At 38.0% G+C, this 8,179-nt stretch overlaps 1 protein-coding gene across 1 annotated transcript in view; it reads left to right on the forward strand.

Moving 5' to 3' along the window:
• LOC311081732 (membrane-spanning 4-domains subfamily A member 4A-like) overlaps positions 1-8,179 on the forward strand; it is a 191,321-nt gene that overhangs the window by 36,442 nt on the left and 146,700 nt on the right. The gene's annotated exons all lie outside the window — the stretch shown is intronic.

The following is an 8,179-nucleotide window of genomic DNA, read 5'->3' on the forward strand; positions in this document are numbered from 1 at the left end:
GGAGTCACTGAGAACCATTGAACAAGTGTCTATGGGTTTTAGACGTTTTAATTAGAAATAGTATAATTAAAATGATTAATGGTAGTTAATAGTCTCTTATAGATCTGTTTAGCTGAGACATTCATAGAACAAATAAAACCTGACAATTGATAAAAGAACATATAGACACTCGATAATCTTATTAGATGATTAGATAATAGCGTTTGAAACATTTTACTGTCAATAAAATCTGCATTAGATTTGTAAAAGGTGTTTTTATGCACGCTTTGCCAGGGTTTTGTTGCATTTACACTGTTCTGACCACTAGGGGAGGAGCTGCAAACGGAGACGTGAAGTCAGACACTTTCTGGTTCCCAACCGCTCATGTGGTGTTTGCATACTTTACCACAGCTGAAGTGAAATAAATGCAATATTTGCCAAATACACGGATGTTTCAGAAACATTTTCATTCAATACTTTATGTACTGCTTCATACAGCGTCTGTTTGAACAAGAATAAAGTTCAACATAAGCCTATAGGGATCTCCCAGTCACGTGACCCCTAGCCATTTTGACGGAATACATCCATCAGCTACTCAGTGGCAATGGATCTATTATTAGGGGTGGGTAATTTATTAGAGAGTATATTATTAAATGTGTAGAAAAAACTTCGTGACATTGAGTTCGGTGACATTTACAGCTACCTTATTCACTTCCCATCACGCTACACCGGAGCTTCATTAATAGCATACAAAAGCTTAGCAGGCTATCGGTTTTCATGGACAAGTTACAAAAACTGAATAGACGTAAAAAGTCAAGTAACCTTGTATAATTTAATCTAAACTTTATTGTATATTTTACATGCACTTTTATAATTTGTTTACATTTTACTTCTTGTACCTTATATCACAAACAGTGGGAAGCCAAACACCGCCATCAGCGTTTTGCCTGTTTATTGCCGCCAACCACTTGTTTCTCCGTTTTGTTTCTTTTGGGATATGGTATAAAGATATTCCTTTTGTATGATCACGTATCTGATCGCATCCAACTGTACAGCATCGCTCGGGCATGATAGGAATATTTCGCGACGAGCTGTGGTATCATGAGGGCAAGGGAATCACATGACAAGACAGGAAACATGACTGACATGAAACATGAACCCAAAGCATTACATAAACTCTGCAGGACGCAATTCCTTGAATTCAGTTTTGGGTTGCTTCTAGAGGGCGTCGTTGTCCTGCCCAGAATCTGCTTGTTTCTGTTTTTGACGACTCTAAATAAACTCTGACCATTTATCACTGGAAAATAACAGATCCAATCCTGAGATCCAGAAAGAAAAGAAACGAGACTTAATCAGGGTAGACTGCTCTTTGTGCTACTCTAATCTTTAACTTTGTTTTTCAACCCCTAAACAGGAAGCCTGCTGAAGGACTTTAGGGAATTTTATGAATAATTTTAATATTTGCTTTTACTTTGCAAGTTTTATACATTCAGTTTATCAGCCATATGCGTTTATTTAATATCTTTGGTCCAATTGCCGGTTCGCCAATACACGGGGAAGGTATCACGTGTTACTGTCCTTTTCTCATGCAAAGTATTGGTTGGTTAAATGCAATACATTAATCATGTATTCTCTCATTAATTCATCTGACTCCATAAATGAAAGGTTTTAATAATATCTGTGCCTCACTTTTAGAGCCAATGTTTGACTATTCCTTTTAACCATTAAATGAACAATGTCAAAATCAGTTAGAATAATCACATGTAATTAATATTTCAGATATCAGAGATCAATTCCACAATCAATTCAAATATCTAGAACATGGTTATACATTGGTTACACCAAAGAATCTTACCCAGTTTGTACCTGAGATAGAGAAAAGGATAGAAAGAGAGAGAGAGGGAAAGAGAGAGAGAGAGGGAGAGAGAGACAGAGACCCTATTCCATTCGTGTCCAGCAAAGAAGAGCCCAGATAGAGCACGCACACCTTCCTTTATCCTGTTTGCCCAGGTGATATGGGGGATGGGGAAAACCACCCTCAAATGGCTTAACCAGTTTTCTCTAAACTTCTATAAACCTTGTAACCAATATGCGACTCTAGGTTAATGTGAATTAGCTCAAGAATATAGGGAATTTTGGAAACATTAATAATTATGATTTATGGTCATAATTCATAAGTCGCATGTACATTTATTTTATCAATTATCGAGATTACCTTGTTCTGTAACTGGTCTGTTCATCAGTTATTCGTCCATCGAATAACTAAGATCATCACAGTTGAGAAGGGGTATTTACAAACTCCGAGAAATTTTTATGTTCTGGCCACGAGCATCAAACTTTCTGAGTTTATTAATCAAAACTACTCAATGTAGTCTGTATATTGAGCTTGTAGCTAGATCTTTTTGTTTCATTGACTTTATAAAGGTGGGCTTTCAAACACAGAGACAGTTAAAAGTATACATGGATTTTAATAAATGTAACACTAGAGATTATATGAGCTACGAATATAAACGTACGTAAAAATTAGTGGTGGGCCGTTATCGGCGTTAACGCGCTGCGTTAACGCGAGACTCTTATCGCGCGATAAAAAAAATATCGCCGTTAATCTATTCCCCAAGTTGGGTTGGGAGATGATGACGCAATCTACCCGCGGCCGCGAGGTAAACCCGGCTGCAACGCATATTCGTCGTCATCTTAAGTAAACACGGCTGAAAGTGAAAGCTGCAACATCCATTATTTGGACTTGGTTCGGATTTAAGCCGTCCGACAAACAGCAGCAAACTATAGACAGAGTGTGTGGGGTAACGGTTCGGTAAGTTAACACACGACTAATCCGTTCTACCACCTCAAATTCAAAACGAAACATGATATCACTGAATACCAGCGCGCGCGTATTATTCTCATTCCAATATATCTTAGTGGTGTAACGTTAACACATAATCTCTGTCTACGCCCGATTTTAAGAATCGTTGTTGTGTTTCTTTTTAACTGAAAAGACATCAGTTAGACAATATTATCACTTTAAATTTGGGGTTTCATAAAGCTATAATAAACATTAGACCTACTTAAGTCTCTGCAGCTAGTGTACTTAAATTTTATTTATCTGCAAAATTATGTTGTATACTCACAGTTTTGCACAATATATGTTCTCAAAACTACATATACCCTTTAAAGGAGAAGTTCACTTTTAAAATGAAAATTCTGTCATCATATACTCACCCTCATGTTGTTTCAAAGCTGTATGAATTTCTTTCTTCTGCTGAACAGAAAGGAAGATATTTAGAAGAATGTCAGTAACCAGACAGTTTTTGGGTCCCAATGACTTCCATAGTATATTTTTTTCCTACTATGGAAGTCATTGGGACCCAAAAACTGTCTGGTTACTGATATTCTTCTAAATATCTTCCTTTCTGTTCAGCAGAAGAAAGAAATTCATACAGCTTTGAAACAACATGAGGGTGAGTATATGATGACAGAATTTTCATTTTAAAAGTGAACTTCTCCTTTAAAAAAAATACATTTAGCAGTTGTTTAGCAGGGTCTGTGTAACCTGTTCTGAAATGGTTTTATTATAATATACTGTATATCGTTATCGCAAGAGGCTGCAATGTATATCACAATATAGATTTTAGGCCATATCGCCCATCCCTAATTGATAGCCTATAGTAGTTGATAATAACATAGGCCTACCTAATGTTGCCTATGGACGGTAACAGTACAGTAGTAACCTTTACAGTCTATGAGTAGAACAGCTTTCTCAAGCAGTTTGTGATGCATTTTGGAAACAGGAGATGAGCCCCTGGTCTAATGCGCCACCTGGCTTGAGAAACCTGTTCTTTTATAGTCATTATTTGGGTAGCACACATATTCTGAATGCCTTCGGCAGAATTCAAATGAGCCATTTTAATCTAGATTAATCTAGATTAATTTCAAAATTAATCTAGATTAATCTAGATTAAAAAAATTAATCTATGCCCACCTCTAGTAAAAATACAAACAAACATTTAACCAAACAAAAACATACATGATCAGAATGAAGTGAGAGAAAAGAAAGAAATAGAGATCAGGGAAAAGGGGTAACTTAATTCACAGACCTAAGAAACAGACACCAGGAAATCAACTTTTAGGTTTAGATACTTGCGATGTTGTGCTCTTTCAGTGCTGTGCTGTAACAGGGGACGCGCGCGTGCGCGTGTCCGCCTGGTTTGCGTCTAGCTTCGTCTTCTGGGTCGTTTCGCAAGACGATGTAAAGGCTCACTTGAATTTAACGTTACCGGAAAATAAGATTCATCTCCCGGGATGGGAGAGGTTTAAAGTCTTTGTTGCAGCGACGGCAGGCTTTTACATGACGCGGGCCATGTGTCCCAGAGGCCAAGGCAAGGCCTGTCCAGCTGGAGCAGCGCTGCACGTGGAGAAGAGGAGGTCAGAGCGATCGATGAGAGAAGAGAGGGACCGGAGAAGAGAGCGAGGAAACAGGGTCTCTTGCTTTTTAAAGACATCTGTTTACGCCCTGTTTTCGGTGACAACAGCCAATCAGATCTTCTGATCTGTAGCGGGAAGAAGTCTTCTTTGTGTGAAGAAGACACGCCTACTTTGACCATATGTCTTATTAGAGAAAGGATTCATACTTAGAAATATGATATTTCCTGGAACAAATGCATATTATTGTACTTTGCCGTCAAGGTTCGTCTCTGTGAGATGGAGAGGATTACAGAGATATCAATTATGACAGGTAAAGATTGGGGAAACATAACGTTACATTTATATGCATAATTACACACAAATAAAGTTTGATTAAACACACAATGAAATGGTCAGTATTTCCGTTATGGCATGTGAAGACACTTGAGAAACACAGGAATACATATCAAACATTTTAGGGGTACTTTTCTCTGAAAAGCTCCATGAATGGTGAGTATGTGTGTGTGATTGTGTGTTTGTGTGGAATGTCACGAGGTTGTAAAGTCGGGGGGGAAGGTCGGTACTGGCAAATTGTTCTGGTGGGCAATTATTAACCAGCAAGGACAAAGACGATGTGTTTTTTTTCATCACATGATCCGCTAATTTGAAAAGCAGATGCCATTGTCGCTACAACCTTATTACTTTTTATTTTATCTATCTGGATATGAGATATCTGTACCACTCACTTTGAGACATTTCAAATGACACCAAAAACATAACAGTCAATGATAAACATTTACATTAAACCATATTCTTGTGTGAATTCTTAGTAGTTTGCGGAAGTGAGGTCGTATGGGGGAGGTCAAATGGTAATTAGCCCTTTGTCTCAGACCAGGGCCTCAACCAGTATTTTCAGTCTTACAGTTTCACTGATGATTAGGCAGCATTGTTGGTGTAAAAAATTGTGACGCAGTATCTTGAATAGTATTTTTACTCACAAGTGTATGTACTCACAAATCTGTATTTACTATTTGATCCAGTGATTACATTCATGTCCTCTTTTTAGTGAAAGGAAAGCAGAGATAAAGGACAGTAAGGGCACGTCTACATTAATCCGGATACATTTAAAAACGTATAAAAACGCTCTCCATCCACACTAGCGGTTTCTTTTGAAAAACTCCTTGTTACGTACATGTACGTATTTAGAGTGTTGTAATAGGGACATGTGGGTAGTTTGTTGTGTGTGTGTGTGTGTGTGTGTGTGTGTGTGTGTGTGTGTGTGTGTGTGTGTGTGTGTGTGTGTGTGTGTGGACATGTTTTTCTACACCGGTGGGGACTTAAACCTGAATGCACACAGACTCATGGGGACTCGTGTCACCGTGGGGACCTAAATTGAGGTCCCCATGGGTACAAAAGCTTATAAATCATACAGAATTAGTTTTTTTGAAAATGTAAAAATGCAGAATGTCTCCTGTGATGGGTAGGTTTAGGGATAGGGGCAGTGTAAGGGGATAGAATATACAGTTTGTACAGTATAAAAACCATTACGTCTATGGAGAGTCCCCACAAAGATAGTGCACCAGACATGTGTGTGTGTGTGTGTGTGTGTTTCAGATGCTCATTGGATCAATCTACAGTCTGTCAGTTTTCCTGAAGGATGATGACGTCTTGGTTCACCCATCCAATCACATTACACCACCTTCCTCAAATACCCGTATCTCCTCCACATCCCTAGCTTTTTGCTCACTTTGACATTTGCATTTGTTTGGCTCGTTGTTGTTTTCTGTGTGTCTATCGTTTGGATTAATCAATTGTTGTATAGTGGTTGTGAAGTGTTTTTGTTGGTTTTACTGTTCATCCTAGTTCAGTCATCAGGCTGGGAAGGAGGGAGCAGGATAGTAAGTCGCGCAACATACATTGCGCACCACGTAGGACAATTTTGAATTGTATTAATGTTCAATGTTCAATTTATTTATAAAGCACACAATAATACAACAGAAGTTGACCACAGTGCTGTACAAAGAGTAAGATAGCAATCATAAAAACACATTTAAATTCTAAACATTGCCATAGACAACCTCATAATCCAAGCGGCATTAATAATTACCTATACACCACTAGCACAGCACTCATGAATGATCAAATGCCAAAGTGAAAAAGTAAGATTTCAGATGTCGTTTGAACTCTATAAGAGAGGAACATTCTCTGATATAAGGAGGTAAACTATTCCACAGCTTGGGAGCAGCGGCTGCAAAGGAACGATCTCCTCTCATTTTCCTATACGTCCGCGGGACTACCAAGAGCTTTAATGACTCGGAGCGCAGTGCTCTCTTTGGTTTATTCACCTGGATTAGATCGGCTATATATGTCGGAGCACTACCATGTAGGGCCTTAAAAACAAATAAAAGTATCTTAAAATTAATCCTATAGAAGACCGGCAATCAATGTAGTTCTCTTAATACAGGGGTAATATGCTCATTTTTCCGAGTGCCTGTCAGTAACCTTGCGGCCGCATTTTGGACTAGTTGCAGTCTGTTTAAACTTTTGTGTTGGATACCATAATACAATGCATTACCATAGTCCAATCTTGAGAAAATAAATGCATGAACTATCTTTTCCAGGTCCTTCCGTGTTACAAAGGACTTAATTTTAGCGATTAATCTTAACTGGAAAAAACTCATTTTGACTACTTGATTTATCTGTTTATCAAATTTCAGTGCACTATCGCAGATTATACCTAAGTTTTTTACTTGATGCCTCAGACAAGGGGATAGTGTGCCCAATTTAATTTTAGATGTGTCAGTGGACTCCGAGGGACCAAATAAAATCATTTCAGTTTTTGATTCATTTAGACACAAAAAATTTGCAGACATCCACCTTTTAATCTCCCCAAGACACTCTGCCAGCCTTTCAACAGCAGCAGGGACAGTTGGTTTTAAGGGTAGATACAACTGAGTGTCGTCTGCGTAGCAGTGAAAAGAGACGTCATATTTACTAATGATCTGGCCTAAAGGAAGCATATAAAGAGAAAAAAAGACTGGTGCTAAAATAGATCCTTGTGGAATACCGCATGATAAAGGCGCTGAGCTCGATGTACATTCTCCCATTTGCACTGAAAAACTTCTATTTTGGAAGTAGGACTTAATCCAATTTAAGACAATACCTCGAATACCTACATAGTTTTCTAAGCGTGAAATTAAAATATTGTGGTCAATTGTGTCAAACGCTGCTGTAATATCTAATAGTAGAAGTAAGGTCACGTCCCCAGTGTCTGTGGCCATAAAAACGTCATTAAATACTTTTAATAATGCAGATTCTGTACTATGTTGTTTTTTGAACCCTGACTGAAAAACTTCACCAATAGTATTGTCAATAAGGAAAGACTCAAGTTGGATAAAGACTGTTTTCTCCAGGATCTTAGCTAGATAGGGAAGCTTTGAGATTGGTCTATAGTTGCACAGCACACTCTTATCTAAGTTTGCATTTTTCAGCAACGGATGCACTATAGCATGTTTACAATAAGTTGGAACAATTCCAAACAATAGACTCTTATTAATTATTGATAATACAAATGGACCAATCAGATCAAAAACTTTCTTAAATAGTAATGTAGGAACAATATCTTGTGGTGAGACTGTCGGCTTTAACTTACAAACAATATATAAAAGTGTGGATAAGGAAATAGTCTCAAAATCAGACAACACAGCATGAGTTACAGGTATATCCATAGGCTCACATGAACACTGTTGTATATTCCTTCGGATGTCCGATATACGTCCGACAAAGAACTCCAAAAGAT

Source organism: Abramis brama (genome assembly GCF_963993115.1).
Source record: "Abramis brama genome assembly, chromosome: 4".
NCBI lineage: Eukaryota > Metazoa > Chordata > Actinopteri > Cypriniformes > Leuciscidae > Abramis > Abramis brama.